The sequence below is a fragment of the Spermophilus citellus genome, assembly GCF_964194105.1.
Source record: "Spermophilus citellus genome assembly, chromosome: 5".
NCBI classification, from domain to species: Eukaryota; Metazoa; Chordata; class Mammalia; order Rodentia; family Sciuridae; genus Spermophilus; species Spermophilus citellus.
In genome coordinates this window covers 52,737,249-52,755,037 of record NC_138186.1, presented here as the reverse complement: position 1 = coordinate 52,755,037, position 17,789 = coordinate 52,737,249, and the positions used below count along the sequence as shown (strand labels likewise).

At 40.4% G+C, this 17,789-nt stretch overlaps 1 protein-coding gene across 7 annotated transcripts in view; it reads right to left on the bottom strand.

The window, feature by feature from the left end:
* Positions 1 to 15,831, bottom strand: part of KCTD20 (potassium channel tetramerization domain containing 20) — a 40,948-nt gene extending 25,117 nt beyond the window's left edge. For 2 of the 7 annotated variants that reach the window (XM_081295339.1, XM_081295340.1), the window contains exon 1: positions 14,788 to 15,387. The gene's annotated coding sequence lies outside the window, so the exon portion shown is untranslated. The other 5 variants (XM_081295335.1, XM_081295337.1, XM_081295334.1 and 2 more) reach the window with 5 other exon arrangements.
* Positions 15,832 to 17,789: the final 1,958 nt, after the last annotated feature.

Here is a 17,789-nt window from a genome sequence, read left to right as displayed (position 1 = left end):
CTTTACTAATTTATAGTATCAGGGCTCAGAACTCAGTTTAATCTGTATATAGCCAGTCAATAAACAGCTGTAATTTAGCAGAGAAAGTATATCCAATAAAGGAAAAGAAAGTAAACTTCTAGGCATGTAAAAGCCATTTGCATTGAATTTTCATTATAAATAATACATAAATATATTCCCTTCTAAGAAAATTCAGCCCTAATAAGATAAAATAACTCTTTGATCATCATTCCCAAATTCAGTTAATTCTCTAAGTAAATGTCACTACTTGCTTGGTAGGAATCCTTTCAGGCTTCATAAGAATGCATTTTACTACACAGATATAGTTATTAAAAAAAAAAAAAAAAAACCAACCACAAACCATATAGTACTATTCTGCATCATTCTCATTCTGAGAAACACATTAGAAAATAGAGATCTAGCTCCTACCTTTTTAACTTCTATGTAATATTCTATGATTCTACTTTACTATGAACATTTAAATTGTTTCTAACTACTACAAACAATGCTTCAATGAACAAGATCTGATCATACCATAAACTCCAAGAGAAGGTCTAGTTTGCAAAGTTTTCCCAAATGGATATGGTCAGAGCACTCCTTTTTTCAAGAACCCCATCAGGATTAATGTTTAATTGCACATCTTTTAAGAAATCACCTGCCTGGTGTGGTGGTGCACACCTGTAATTCCAGCGGCTGAAGAGGCTGAGGCAAGAGGATCACAAATTCAAAAATCAGCCTCACAATTTAGTGAGGCCTTAAGCAACTTAGTGAGACCCTGTCTCAAAATAAAAACAGAAAAGGCTGGGGATGTAGCCTGGTTAAGTACCACTGCATTCAATCCCTGGTACAAAAACAAAACAAAACAAAACAAAAACAAAAACACCTATTCCAGCATTTCCAAAAATTCCTTATAATCTCTAACTCCTCTATAATCCCAGAATAACAGAACAAAAAAATCCCTTGACGTATGAGACCTAAGAAGTAAATTGATTGACAAATGAATTCTTTAATACACACCTGAGTGGCCAGTTTAAACATAACAGCAAGGGTGTATACCCCCTGCAGGTGGATGTTTTAGTCAGACTTTTTTTTTTTTTTTAAAGTGTAAAAATAGTTTCCAAATCCACATTGTGTACAAGAACTGCCTTAGCAATTTGTTTTAGCCAAGCAGAGTGGCACACACTTGTAATCCCACTACTTTGAAGGCTGAGGCAGGAAGATGGCAAAATCAAGACCAGCTTGGATAACTTAGTGAGACCCTGTTTCAAAGTAAAAAAAATAAAAAGAGCTAGAAATATAGCTCAGTGGTAGAACATCTGGGTTCAATCCCAAGTACTGCAGAAATAACAAAAACCCCCAAACCCCCTTTTTTTCTGGCAGTGCCAGTAATCGAACCCAGGATTTCATGCAAGCACTATGCCACTGAGCTACATACCAGCATCCGCCCCAAAAATAAATTCTTAAAATTATTTAATTTTAAGAGGGCTGGGGCTGTAGATCAATGGCAGAGCGCTTGCCTAGCATGTGTGGAGCATTGGGTTTGATTCTCAGAACCGCATATAAATAAATAGATAAGTAAATAAATATAAAGATCCTCAACAACAAAAAAGAAAAAAAATTCTTATTAGAAAATCACTTATAGCTAGTGTAGTTGATAAAGGAAGTCTTCATAAAAGAGGTAAAAATCTGACCTGAGGTTCTGAAATATGGGTAATATTTTCTCCCCAACTTTTAATCTTGAAACTTTTCAAAATCTATTGGAAAATTATACCCTTACTCATATTCACCAGTGATCACCCTGACTCATTAATGCCCTGCTTACACTATTTATATATGTACTTTCCAAATAACTTGAAAATTACAAACACAAATGCACTTCATCCTCCATAGTTCAGCATGCTTAAGAATTAGAAAACTCTACAAAACTCAGAAGTACTATTTTCACACTTAAGAAAATGAACAATTCCATGTTATCAATATATAATCCATGGGCTGGGGATGTGGCTCAAGCGGTAGCGCGCTCGCCTGGCATGCATGCGGCCCGGGTTCGATCCTCAGCACTACATAACAACAAAGATGTTGTGTCCGCCGAGAACTAAAAAATAAATATTAAAAATTCTCTCTCTCTCTCTCTCTCTCTCTTTAAAAAAAATATATATATATAATCCATAATCAGGTCTAGCCAACTGGCTTCATACTTCATTTAAAGGCTTTTGGGGGAGGTATTTGAGCACTAGGTATCCTACTACTGGGGTGGCAATACCTCTAGGCCATGTAAGTAATAAAGTAGGGATTTTCTTATTAAAAACACACAACTTACACTAATATTTGTAACTTAAACCCATTATTATAGCTCTTCTTTATACTAGTGCACCTTTTCTTTCACAATTAAAAATCTTGGTCCAGGGGCTGGGCTGGGGCTCAGCAGTAGAGCATTCACCTAGCACATGCGAGGCCCTGGGTTTGATCCTCAGCACCATATAAAAATAAATAACTAAAATAAAGGTATTGTGTCCAGCTAAAAAAAATAAATATTAAAAAAACTTGGTCTATAAACTAGTTTCAGAATAATAATGTCAACATTAACCCTATCAACAAACTAAGTAGGTTTAACGGTTTTGTAGGATACTATCTTTTTGTCCTTAAAGTATATCCCGCTAAGGATGTACAGGCAATGTGCTGTGTACCAAAGTTATTTTATTTTTTTCTATGTATGTTCTATAACTTAGGTTCATTGTTTCTCTTTATATTCAATTATAGCATATTTTTATTAGTTTTCAAATTTATTTTTTAATATATAAAACATTTACATGCTTTTGAAAACTAATGAAATAAAAAAAGTTATCAAAAAGAACAAGCTGGGCATAGTGGTACATGCCTGTAATCCCCAGCAGTTTGGGAGGCTGAGGCAGGAGGATCACAAATTCAAAGCCAGCCTCAGCAACTTAGCAAGGCCCTAAGCAACTCACCAAGACTCTGTCTCTTAAATAAAATATTAAAAAGGGCTGGGGATGTGGCTGGGTGATTGAGTACCCCTGGGTTCTACCCCACCTCCTCCAAAAAAGAACAACCAAAATTTAGTCACATTAGAAAAGGAATGCTCAGGAGCCTCTCTCCTTCCCATTTCCCTCCAATCTGTTCCCACTTATTCCCTAAGATAACCAGCTATCTTAGTATACTTGTATTGCTATAACAAATACCTAATGCTGGGTAATTTATAGAGAACAGAAATTTATTTTCTCAGTTTTGGAGTCTGAGAAGTTCAAGATCAAGGCATGATTGGGTATCTGTGAGGGCCTGTCCCTCAAAGATGGTGCCATCTATGTGTTCTCATATGATGGAAAAAACAGAAAAGCTACCTAGTTCCCTTTGATTTTATTTTATAAGGTCCAAGAGTACAGCCCTTATTGCTTAATTGCCTCCCAAAGGCCCACCTCCTAACACCACCACCCTAAGATTGAAATTCCAATGCATGAATTTTGGAGAGACACACAATCAAATCACAGCATTGGATTATTCCTTTCTCCTTATCCTTCATGGTTCTATTTGCTGTAATAAGCAAATATGTGTATATGATTTTGTTTTATTTGGTAGTACTGGGGACTGAACATGGGTGCTCTACCACTGAGCTACATCCCCAGTACTTTATTATTTTTCTTAAAATGTTCCTATTAGTGCATATAGCCACGCACAGCAGTGAGGTTCATTTTGACATAATCACACATACATGGAATATAATTTGTTCCATTCCAGTTTCCAGAACCTCCTCCTTCCTTCCCCTCCCCCCATCTCCCCTACTCCACCTCACTGGCCTCCCCCCCATCTGTTCTTTTTCTAAACTGGTACCATATTATAGGTACACATACAGGTGGCCCCCAGTTCTTTTTACTTTTTATGTTTGAGATAGTCTCACTAAGTTACTGAGTGTCTTGTTAAGTTACCAGGCTGGCCTAAAACTTGTAATCCTCCTGCCTCAGCCTCTTGAGATGTTGAGATTATACATGTGTATCAACGTACCACCACATCCAGAAACAATACAATAACTCTTGAAAAAAATCAAACTACATTAATAATTTTAATGTTCTCTTTTCTTGTTTTAGTATTTCAATTGTCTACCAATTTTTTTTGTGTGTGTGGGGTGGGGGTTGCTGGGGATTGAACCTAAGGCCTTGTGTACACTAGGCAAGAGTTCTACTACTAAGATACGCTACCAGCTGAGAAATTTATTTAGATCACAATTCTGAAGGTTCAAGAATGATGCTGGTATCCGCTCAGCTGTGGTGAAGACTTATGGCAGACAGAAGGAGCAAGTACAAGAGGGAGAGATCACACTGGAAGTCAACGTGGCTAAGGCCCACAGTCCCTTCTGAGGGCATGGCCCCAACAACCTAAGGACCTCCCACGGTCCCCACCTCTTAAAGATGCCACTTTCATCTCCACACTGAGAACCAAGTTTCCAACGTGCAAACCTCTGGGGGCCACATTTCAACCATATTTGAACCACAGCACGTCTATATAATGCAACTGCCATAAAAGTACAAAAAAAAAAAAAAAAAACAGTATAGATGAGCTCTAGGGAGCCGAACTCCTGGAGGTTTTTAGAGGGTAGCACACCCAGGGAAGCAAGGCCCCTCCTCAACTCTGCCCCATACCTCACTCTATGCATCTCATCATCTGTATCCTTTGAAATATCCTTGCCTGAGTTCTGTGAACCACTCTAGGAAATTAATCAAACCCAAGGAGGGGGTTGCTGGAACCCTGACAGGTATCTAGTTGGTCAGAAGCACAGGTAGAACCACAGGTGGGCTGTAATTAGCCTCTTCCAAGGGAAAGTGCTAGAGACTGAGCCCTCCACCTAAAGGCCAGATACTATGTCCAGACAGACTACATCAGAACTGAACTGAATAAGAGGGTACCTAGTGGGGTCCTCCACTGAAGAACTGCTTGTTGGTGTGTGGGGACAACACACACACATTTTGGTCACAGAAGTGTAGACTGTGTCTTGGTGTGTAGAGAACAGGAAGAACACTTAGGGATTTTTCTGTCTGTAGTTCTACATGGGGAAATGGAAAAAAACTAAATTATGTAAAGCTCGTTGAATTTCTATGCAACTATTAAAAATGTTTTAGAACATTCTTATAAAACACTGGGACTTGTGTTTCTTGTTATGACTTACAAGTTTCTATCAGACTATCTGCTAAGAACAATCACAAAATCTAGGCAAACGGGCTGGGGTTGTGGCTCAGCAGTAGTGTTCGCCTAGTGTTAGACCAATGACGCAAAGAAAAGACCACCGACTCCAATTGAAATCAAATTAAAGCAAGCTTATAATTCCGACTGGCTGGGCTGCCTCTCCCTGCGGGAACAGCGCAGCTTTATAGCCCAGAAAGTTACACAAAGGGGGGTTTGAGAACTTACAGATATCAAAACTCTGACAAGCACAACACAAAGGCAGGTTCATATTTGTGCTGGTCCCAACATCAGAATTTATGAAGGTCATTAGAGCCTCAGAGAGGGTCGTTATCTGGCCAGGGAAGGCCAAGATTTATGAGGCGCCACTAAAGTTTCAGAGAAGGATGCTATCTTGTCAGGGAAAGCCAGGCATGGGTAAGTTCAAGGCACAGGCAGGCATTCCAACCAAGTTTAGAAATTGCAGTAATTTATAGTAAAGCTGAAATTAGCTTGTCATGCCTTTGTTGCGATATGGCCCCCAATCTTAAGAGGGAATTAGGCTGGGTTTATCACTAGTACATGCGAGGCGCTGGGTTCAATCCTCAGCACCACATAAAAATAAATAAAACAAAATATTGTGTCCAACTTAAAAAAAATTTAGGCAAAATGGAAAAAAAAAACATGTTTGAAGGCATCAGAAATTAGTAAGGTGGTCAGTTCCTAGAGAGGAAGTGTATTGGGCAGTTTTACATGTCACCTTGGCTAGGCTACAGTTCCCAGTTACTCAAACTAGGTACTAGATTAGTATCTAGGAGTTACGGTACTTGGTAGATGTGATTGAGTCTGTAATCACTTTAAGTAAGGATTATTCTAGATAATCTAAGTGGGCCTGAAGCAATCAATGGAAAGGTTTGAAGGACAGAGATGAAACTTCTCTGCTGAATGAGAAATTCCACCTGTGGACCGTGGCTTCTGCTCCTGCCCAAGAGTTCTAGCCTGCCCCTTGTGATGGTAACCTGCCCGATAGATTTCAGACTAGCCAGTAGATTTCAGACTAGCCAGTTTCTGAGACTGAGTAAGCCAACTGCCTGCAATGAACATCTCAATGTGCATGGATGGATGTGACACACACACACACATCCACAGTTCTGCGTCTCCAGACAGAAACCTGACTGGTAGAGAAGGGAAGTAAACTAAGGTAAGCCTGAAACTTTCCCCCTTCCACAGATCTGTCAATTTGGAAGCAGCTGCCAAGAGGCTGTAAAGCCGAGCAGCTTAAACAGCAGTTAAAAGTTGAGGTAAGCAGGGCTTCTGTTGAGGAGGCAAAAACCAGAAAAAGCTTACGACCAAGCAGGAGGAGACAACAAAATATCTTCGGTTGGGAGCCTGGCAGTAAAAATTTAGAACAAGACTGGTGAACTTTTCTGGCAAAAAGTTGACAGTAAATATTTCAGGTATTGTGGGTAACACTATTATAGTGTAAAAGCAGTCAGTGTTAGTCGTAACTGAGTAAGTGTGGCTGGGTTCTAATAAAACTTTATAAAAACAGGCAGTCAGTAGTATTTGGAAACTCCTGATATAGAGTTGAATAACACCATTCATAAATTTGACCTAATTGGCACCCAACAATTGTAGCATAGCATTCTTTTCTAAGTATACCTGGAAAATGAGACAGAAATGACCATATTCTGGCAATGAAGTTTCAATACCTTAAAAAGACTGAAATTATACAGTTCTGTTCTCTGAATACAATGGAATAAACTTAGAAATCAATAACAAATTAAGAATATTCCTGAGAGGTGAAAAATTGAGGAACACACTTTTGAAAAGAAGAAATCATACCGGGTGTGGGGGAGCACACCTGTAATCCCAGCAACTCAGGGGCTGAGTCAGAAATATTTCAAGTTCGGGGGTGCTGGGGTTGTGGCTCAGTGGTTGCATGCTCACCTAACATGCATGAGGCATTGGGTTCAATCCTCAGCACCATATAAATGTAAAATAAAGATATTGTGTCCACCTATAACTAAAAAATAAATATTTAAAAAAAAATAAATATTCCAAATTCAAGGCCATCCTTCGAAACTTAGTGAGACCCTGTCTCAAAACAAAACATAGAAAGGGCTGGGGATGTGGCTATATGGTAAAGCACCGCCGGAAGTTTAAATTTCCAGTACTGGAGGGACATGGGGGAAAGACAATGGGATATGGAAAGTTTTTTTTTTTTTTTTGTACCGGGGATTGAACTCAGGGCACTCGACCACTGAGCCACATTCCCAGTCCCATTTTGAATTTTATTTACAGACAGGGTCTCAGTGAGTTATTTAGTGCCTCACTTTTGCTGAGGCTGGCTTTGAGCTTGTGATCTTCCTGCCTCAGCCTCTCCAGCCACTGAGATTACAGGAGTGTGTCAGTGTGTCTGGCTTATAGAAAGTAATTTTAACTGAATAACAATTAAAATTCAATATATCAGAACTTGCTGAGTCAAGCAAAGGGAAATCTATAGCTTTAAAGACTAAATTAGAAAAGAATGAAAAACAATGACCTTCTCAGCAATATACTACGGCATTATGGACCAAGCCTTCAACACATGAGCATTTGGGGACATTCCTGATCCAATCCATAGCAAGGACATTCCAAGGCTGGCCACTCTCATAAACATAAACACAAAAATCCTAAAGGGCGGGCTGGGGATATAGCCCAGCGATAGAGCCCATTGAGTTTGATTCCCAATACCACCTTAAAAAAATAAATAAATGGGGGCTGGGGATGTGGCTCAAGTGGTAGCGCGCTTGCCTGGCATGCGTGCGGCCCGGGTTCGATCCTCAGCACCACATACCAACAAAGATGTTGTGTCCACTGAGAACTAAAAAATAAATATTAAAAAAATTCTCTCTCTCTCTCCTCTCTCTTTAAAAAAAAAAGAAAAAATAAATAAATGATTAGAAAATCAAATCTGATACATAAAAAAGGATAATACATAATGACAAAGGTTGGTTTAACATTCAAAAATCAATATAAGTCACTAATTAAAAAAATAAAAAGGGGCTGGGGTTGTGGCTCAGTGGTAGAGCGCTTGCTTTGCACACGTGAGGCACTGGGTTCGATTCTCAGCACCACATAAAAATAAATAAATAAAGACACTGTCTATCTACAACTAAAAAATATTAAAAAATAAAAAAATACAACATATGTTTTAGAATAATAACCAAAACATGCAAATGGTATTGATACGTTAGGGTTTTCAAGCAGGATGAAATTATAAATATCTTTACAGAAAAAAGAATGAAAATATTAATTATTCTCCCTTAATTTAGGGCCATATAATTTTTTTATATTTAATTTTTAGTTGTTGCTAGACACAATACCTTTATTTTATTTATTTATTTTTATGTGGTGCTGAAGATCAAACCCAGGGCCTCCCATGTGCTAAGTGAGCCACAAACGCAGCCCCATATAATTAAAGAAAATTTTTTTTGAATTGTTGATGGAACTTTATTTAAAATGAATGTTATTGGGCTGGGGATGTGGCTCAAGTGGTAGCGCGCTCCCCTGTGCTCGCCTGGCATGCATGCGGCCAGGGTTCAATCCTCAGCACCACATACAAACAAAAATGTTGTGTCCGTTGAAAGCTAAAAAAATAAATAAATAAATATTTTTTAAAAATGAATGTTATTATTTTTAAATAAGGAAACTGTATCTCTAAAATGGGAACTCCCCAAGAAAATGGTGGAATCACCATAATTAATTTTTTTAAGAGACAATTTTTTTTAAGAGAGAGTGAGAGAGGAGAGAGAGAGAGAGAGAGAGAGAGAGAGAGAGAGAGAGAGAATTTTTCAATATTTATTTATTTTTTTTTTAAGTTCTCGGTGGACATAACATCTTTGTTGGTATGTGGTGCTGAGGATCGAACCCGGGCCGCACGCATGCCAGGCGAGCGCGCTACCGCTTGAGCCACATCCCCAGCCCTTAAGAGACAATTTTATGAGCTGAAATAGAAAACAAAACATTTTCACATAAGGAAGTCTGACATTTTTTCAATCTAAAGAAGAAATATGCTTAAGAGATGAATTAGGAATTTAGGTTATATATATGAAATTGATTCTAAAGCAGATTATTCAGCAGGATAAAAGGATAATTTTGATATCTTTAAATATAACACAGTGATTTATGTAGAGGTATGATGTGCTTCTTAGGATACTCAATAGCAAGGAGGTTCTAAATAACAGGTACAGATAGGATAGTTGGCAGGCACATGAAAAAGGATGCTGGCTGCTTGGGGCCCAGTGCAGAGGGTGCTCCCTCATAAGGGAATGGAGCATTCAGATTACCCAGCATGTAGACAGTTAAGGAGGGCTGTGAGACTGAGCCCTCAACCTGTGGGGCCAGATACTATGTCCAGGTAGTTAGTATCAGAACTGAAGGTTATGTCCCCTGCAGAATTTATTTGTTGAAGTCCTCACCCCCTATACCTCAGAATGTGACTATATTTGGAGAGGTAATTAAAGTAAAATGAAGTATTAAGGCAAGCCCTAATTCACTATGATTAGTGTCCTTTTAAGAAGAGATAAGGAGGCCGGTTCATGGTGCACGCCTGTAATCCCAGGGGTTTGGGAGGTGGAGGCAGAGGGATGAGAGTTCAAAGCCAGCCTCAGCAATTTAGGGAGGCACTAAGCAACTCAGTGAGACCCTGTCTCTAATAAAATACAAAATAGGGCTAGAGATGTGGCTCAGTGGTCGAGTGCCCCTGAGTTCAATCCCTGGTTACCACCCTGTGCCCCCCCACAAAAAAAAAGAAGAGATAAGGATAAAGACACAGAGAAGCAACCATGTGAAAACACAGGGAGGAGATGATCTTCTACACTCCAAGAATAGGCCTCAGAAGAAAAAGACCCTGCTGACACCTTGATCTTGGACTTGTATTCCCCAGGACTTCGAGGAAATAAATTTCCAATGTTTGAGTCACAATCTGTGGTCCTTTATTTTGGCAGCCCAAGCAAACTAATACAAAGATATAACTGCAAAAATTAAATTTTTCTTCCACCAAAAAAAAAACCAACCCTATTTGAGATAAACATATTTGTGTGATCTTCATATTTAGGTATAAATCACTAGCAGTTTTTATTCTAAGAAAGTTGAACTTTCACCTAACAATTATTCATTGTAACATCCCTCCATGATTTTTTTTTTCCATACTGGGGATTGAACTCAGGGATGCTTTACCACTGAGCCACATCCCCAGTCCACATCCCCCATCCTCTCACTAAGTTGCTTAGGGCTTCACTAAGTTACTGAGGCTGGCTTTGAACTTGCAATCTTCCTTCCTCAGTCTCCCAAATCAGTGGGATTACAGGCGTGCGCCACACCATGCCCTGCCCTCACAGTTTTAATAACTGAATTTTACATTTGTATAGTACATCAAATTCGAATTTCATTCATATTTGCTAGTTCATCTGATACCTTCATCTTTTCTATGAAAGGCAGAGACAACAAGAAGCAAATCCCATGGCCTGGGTCATGGAGCTTTCCATTAAATCCCAATGCTTTCCAAAATTTTAGTAAGGTGCCCCATTTCAGTAAAAACAGAATTAAAATTTACTTTGTATCTATACTTACAAAAAACCTAGTATTTCAAATAATGGAAAAGACATGCTTAATCTAAATAAAATAGTACATTGAAATAAATTAATTTTAAAAAAATAAACAGCCATTATTTTCTGAGAACTTACAATTTGTCAGGCACAGTTTTAAGGCAAGTTACATGAATTAATTCAATCCCTCAAAACTTGAGGTAGGTACTAACTGTATTTCTAAGACACAGAAACTGATGAGTACTTTATCCAAGCTAGTAAATGGAGAAGTCAGGATTTGAACCCAGGAAAGACTGACTCCAGAGCCCATGATCTTAACCACACAACAAAGTGAACCAGGACACTATCGAGCATAAGTTATCATAGTTTTGAAGTCAGATGGGCTTAAATTTAACACAGGCTCAGCTACTTCCTAAGTGTTATCTAGACAAGCCTAATCTCTCTCAGATTTCTCATTTAAAAATAGAGATAATTAAATGGAACAATGATGTAAAACCATTAATTAGTACAGTGTCTGGTACTTAAGGTATACTAATTGTTAAGCCCTCACTGTTACTATTGCTATTACTTTGAAAGATGTACAAAAACAATACATTGTTTAATTTGGGAATTCCAAGAAAAAAATGTCAAAATGTCCTCTTCTTTCATTGAATTTCTTTACTTCTTATTATTCTAGAAGTGCACATATGATTCCAATAATCTCATTTCCCATAAGGAGTTAGGAAACAATAAATCAGATTCAAAGTTCTATAAGTCTTAATTAATTAACAGAAATGCCTAATAACTTTGGAATAATTAAGACTTCAAGAGATTCTGGACAAGGGCTGGGGTTGTGGCTCAGCAGTAGAGTGCTCACTTAGCACATGTGAGGCCCTGAGTTCGATCCTCAGCACCACATAAAAATAAATAAAGATATTGTGTCCAACTACAACCAAAAAATAAATATTTAGGGGAAAAAAAGATTCTGGACATAGTGTAAGCATCTAACATCTAAAAAAATCACCAAAATATTTAACTTTTATTGAATCTTTAAAAAAAACTAAGTTCATAACTTCTCTGGGATTTTACAAGATGGTCATCTTCTTGCTTATTTATCATTTTACCCCTTATTTCAATCTTTAAAGATTTTTTTATTAGTCTCACTCTTCCTGATTTCTGATTTGATCATATTTTCCTTCAATCTCCATTTTCCAGATAATACTTCTTTTGTAATCATAAGGAAGTCAGTTCTCTTTTCATCTACTTCTAATTTCTCTGGATCTTTCTCACTAATTTTTTGGTACTGGAGATTGAATATGGGGCACTCGACCACTGAGCCACATCCCTAGCCCTATTTTGTATTTTGTTTAGATACAGGGTCTCACTGAGTTGCTTAGAACCTAACTTTTGCTGAGGCTGGCTTGAACCTGCCTGAGCCTCCTGAATTGCTGGGATTAAGGCACACACACCACCACGCCAGGCTCTTTTTCACTTTTGAAGCTTTGTTTTTTTTTGAGATGAGCCAAGAGTCCTCACTAACATCTCATCTCTTAGATCCTTCATCTGAAAGATGAGAAGACTGCACTAGATAAGTTTGTAATAGGGTCCCTTTTATCCATAAGCCTCATACTTCCCTGGTCTTCCAAATAACTAGAAATCATTCAGTAATCTTACCATGCATGGTGGTACATGCATACAATCCCAGCAACTCAGGAGTTTTAGGCAGGAAGATCCCAAGTTCAAGACCCTGTCTCAAAAATTTTTAAAAATGTATAAAGGGGGCTGGGGATGTGGCTCAAGCGGTAGCACGCTCGCCTGGCATGCGTGCGGCCCGGGTTCAATCCTCAGCACCACATACCAACAAAGATGTTGTGTCCGCCGAGAACTAAAAAATAAATATTAAAAAATTCTCTCTCTCTCTCTCTCTCTCTCCCCTCTCACTCTCTCTTTAAAAAAAAAAAAAGACTAACAAAGGAAAAGCATGATATTTTGTGAATCACCAGAAAAAAGATGGATTAATAAGAGAAATCAAACACCCAAAAAGATGCCAAAGACAGGGAAAAAGTCAGAAGCACATAGCCTAACTTTAACCTCTTCTCCTTACAAAGATTCAAAAGGGCAGTAAGAAACAGAAAAGGCTTTTAGCAGAGTACAGGTCATCCAGGCCTCAATTCTGACTTAACAGAGGGATGCAACTCTGTGCCACATATGCAACATTGTTGATGAAATGACCTACTACAGTGCAGTGCACAAAATTGGCATTACCTGGATATTCTGTGACTGGATTAATGTCCAGCTGTACTGAAAGACTTTATGATTGCTACTGGTACTCCTATATACCAGAGAAGGTGAGCACTCAAGACTATGGAAAGTACATGGGATTGGCTGCCCTGGTTCTGTGGGGAGGAAGACTGAGCAAGCTGGGAGAAGGGAGATTTGGCCTTCAAGTATAGCTTAAACTCTGAGGATAACATATGCAGTCCCCAGAAGGAAAAGGACATATTAACTAGGCACAGAGAATCTTTACACCACCAAAACAATGAGAATGTAAAAGTCATTTCCTGCCCTAACAACAGGATTCAAAAAAAGCCCTATCTTTTCTCATACTGCCTTCCAGAGTCAGGAGAGGAGTAAGTCAATAAAAGGATAAAGTTTGCTAGACCTGGTGGCACATGCCTGGAATCCATGCGGCTTGGGTGGCTGAGGCAGGAGGATCACTTTCGTGTTCAAAGCCAGCCTCAGCAAAAGCAAGACACTGAGCAACTTAGTGAGACCCTGTCTCTAAAATAAAATACAAAATAGGGCTGGGGATGTGGCTCAGTGGTCAAGTGCCCCCAAGTTCAATCCTAAGTACAATAGTATAATAATAATAATAATAATAATAATAATAATAATAATGTTTTTAATATGCCCAGCCCAATTCAATGGTGGTTTTTCAAGGTGTGGTCCCTAGATCACCAACAACAGACCAAGAGAAAGTGTCTGCTTAAAATGCAGACTCAGAGACCTACAACAGAACTCTAAAATCAAACTTCTGAGAGTGGTGCTAGGGTACTGTAACCTTAACAGAGAGCAACCTTGTTTTCAGAACAACTGCCTGGATTTTAAGAGTGGGGTAATGGGGGGTGGGGGTGGGTACTGAAGGTGAAGTTCTGCTTCAGAATTCATCATATCTGATTGATATTCCAACACTGCTTGAGGGACCGTTAAAACTCCATTTGCCAGGTACCAGATGCAGCTAATGGTTTAACACGAACAAGGACAAAATTAAAGGACTTGGAAATGTATTTCCCTAAGCTTTACATTTCCTTCAAAGGATGATCTGTTAGTTTGTTTACTGGATCCTTCTTTTAAAATCGATCGAATCCAAGAATTTTCACAAAGAATCACAAATTCCAAAACAGAAGAGGTTTTCTGATAACGCCTAACTGGGCTCGTAAACCCGAAAACAGTGTGTGCTATGAAAAGTGGGGTTTCGTTTAAAAGAAAATTACAGGTTAAAACGCTCTCCAGTTCTTCAACCCGAAGAGCCTCGGAAGACGGCGAGTCATTTGTGTGGCAGGAAAAGAGACTTCGGAGCAGGGGTGAAAGGACCGAGCAAAATGCACTCCACTGAAGGCAGAGTTCAGGGGGAAGTAGGACCAACTGCATTATTTTTAATGGCTCAATTAATTGCCAAGGCAAATTAATCGCGCCTGCAAACGCGCTGTCCGTGAACAGTCCGGGGTCCCCGTCTTTCCTCGGGCAGGATAACCCACCGAGGCCTGCGGCAGGCAAGTTGTACTTCGGCCGTCCCCAGACGGTGTGGACCTCCTGGCCCCAATGCGAACCCCCGACGACGCCCGACCCTCAGACTTTACCCTGCGGACCGCGACAGCGCCCGTCACCCATCTGCCGCCGCTTCTCGGCGCCGGCCGAGTCCGCGGCCTCGCCGTCCAGGGTCAGGGCCGCCGCTGGAGTCCGCCCGCGCGGCGTCCAGAGGAGAGGGCCCCCGACACAAAGGCAACCCTGGGCCACGCCCGACCCGTCCTGCCCGCCAGCCACTCACTCGTCGCTCCCCGCCGCGCTCCCGCGCTCGGGGCCGGAATCCGCCTGGGAGGCGCGCGCAGGCCGCGCCTCCACCAGCCGCCGCCGGGACCGGCAGTGCCGCAGCGGCGCGCCCCCCGCCCTGGCCGGCGCGGCCACGCGGCTGAGTCACCGGGCCCTTCAAGTTAAGAGTCCCCTCTGCGCGGGGCACTCTGGGAAGGCCGCGCCGGGGGCTCCCAGTCCCCGCCGCCCCGCGGTTCCCTAGTGTTGGACTCTAGTCTACCCCGAGCCGGAGGAGGACGCGCCCACCCTACTCCACAGGTTTGGATTCGGTGTCTGCGCTGCGGAGACCCTCCTTCAATTATGGCAGGTCTAAGATGGGAAAGTTAGTCGTTTTCTGAACTGTAACACCGGCTCCCTCAGCCCTCGGACTGCTGACGCTGACCGGAAGATGCGGAGCTGCCACCTCCCTGTGCATTCGCGGGGCGGGGGTGGAGAGGTAGTAAAATTGAGCTCCTTAAACACATTTTGCTTGGAAGCACCTTCTGGATATGCATTCTGGTCAAAAGAAAAACAATATATATTATTTTCTCAAAATAAGAGTTTCATGAAACTACCAACGATGGAAGCGCTTACCTTGAAATGTTGTTGAGAGCAGGACATCCCTTCCTCTCCCACCCATATGCCAAGACAATCTCAAAACTGACTTTTTAAAGTACACAGAATGCTCAGTTTGAGATTCCAGAATCAAATGAAATTCTGAAAATAGAAGACCGTAAGACGCTGGAATGGGGTAACCAGGAAAAGTAGAAGTGTGTTCCCCTGGGCTCCTGCGGAGGCTGAGCGTAAGCTGATAACATGTTTATCTCACTATCCCCTTACTGGTTTGCAAACAGACTCTGATGGTCCTAACCCACACGCCAGCCCTGATGGCTCACGTTGCCACTTGTTTGTGAACATTGCCACTTGTTTGTGAACACACAGGTCTCATTCTTGAACCCAATTCTGAGAATGCTGGGAAGGTTTTTGTAACTTTATATGAGTTTTAAATAAACGTCATTTGAAAGGAAAATAAATACACAAGCTCCAAAGCACCAGTGAACTTTAGGCTTACAAAGACTTGGGATGCCCACAGGCCACCACAAAAAAAAAAAAAAAAAAAAAAAAAAAAAAACTAGCTAACCAACCTTCCTAGCTTCCTTCTTTTTCTTCTTCCCTCCCTCCCTCCCCCTCTCTCTTTTCCCTCTTTCCTTCCTGTTTTCTTTTTTTGAGTGCTGGGAATGGAACCTAGGGCCCCATCCTAGGCAAGTTCTCTACACTGAGCTTCATATCCCCAGACCCATTAAGTTCTTTTACTTTGATCCATAACTGAAAACATGCAAAGTCTGTTTACAAAGCCTGTGTCCTGGTTTCCAACCTTCACTAATAAACTTCAGAATGAAAAACAAAAGATAACTAGGTAGGTTCAAAAAGCTTCCTTTGCTTCTTAACCAGGAGCCTAAATAAAACTTACTCCTAGTTTATGCAGAATTGTGATGCCCACCTGGAAATAAATTAGTGTTTCTGAATGTACAGATGAAACAAACAAAAAAGCATGAAGTGATATTCATATTCATAAAGAATTTTTTTGTACTGGGAATTGAACCAGGGCACTAGACCCCTGAGCCACATCCCCAGCCCTATTTTGTATTTTATTTAGAGATAAGGTCTCATTGAGTTGCTTAGCGCCTCACTTTTGCTGAGACTGGCTTTGAATTTGCAATCTTTCTGTTTCAGCCTACCTAGCCACTGGGATTACAGGAGTGCACTACCACGCCCCTCTCATAAGGAATTATTGATAGAGTAAATAAAATATTGGCAAAAAGAGCCAGATGACCTCGAACTGAGGCCATTCCATCTCTGACTAAACAGATCACATGGAAGCTTAGGTTTCCTAATCTGTAAGATGGTAACTAACCTACACTTGCCATCAGGTTGTTAAGAAGAAGAAAAAGTGATCAAAATGTATGCAGAAGTATTTTATACCCTGAAAAAATTAGAGAAACTTAAGATACTATTAGTGTCAATACTATACACACATCCCATTCAAACTAACATTATCTCTGAAAGGAATACCCAAGAACTCTTTTGTTGGGTAAAATCATCTTCCCTTATGCCAACCTTAAATTTTTTTATGTCAAAATATACTGGTTTCCGGATTGGGGATATAGCTCAGTTGGTAGAGTGCTTGCCTCACATGCACAAGGCCTTGGGTTCAATCCCCAGCACCACCAAAAAAATACACACACACACACACACACACTGGTTTCATGAAACCTGGCTCAATGGTGCACACCTATATTCCCAGCGACTCAGGAGACCGAAGCAGGAGGATCATGAATTCAAAGCCAGCCTTAGCAATTTAGCAAGGCCCTAAACAACAATCCTGTCTCTCAAAATAGAAATAAAGAGGGCTGGGGATGTGGCTCAGTGGTTGAGCACCCCTGGGTTCAGTTCCTGGTACCAAAATAATAATATTTAAAAACATATATGTATTTATACTGCCTTCCTTAACAAATGTCATGATGCAGATTGGTAGAGTGCTTGCCTCACATGCACAAGGCCTTGGGTTCAATCCCAAGATTGAATGAAAATAAAAATATGTTATAATTGTAAACAAAAGCTCGGTCCTTGTCCCTAATACCAATCCAATAATGAGGACTTGGTTTTAAGAAAAAAGGAAAAAGAAGGTCTATTGCTTTGTTAGCAAAGGAGAAACAGGGGACTTCTGTCCCAAAGGATGTGATTTTCCTCATCAGGAGGGACAGGGGGTTTTTAGAGGAAATCTTGAAGGGTTACATTCCAGGTGTGCTCTGAAAAGGGGTCCCAGTTCATGTTAATTTGGGAGATAATTCACTTCCCAGGCATCTCCTTCCTTCCTGTAGTAGGTATGTTCAAAGGCAATTAACTAGGGGAAGAAAAAGTAAACACTATCTCCTTAATCTTGTTAGGGAGGAGGAAAGTGGAGAAGACAGAACAAAAAAA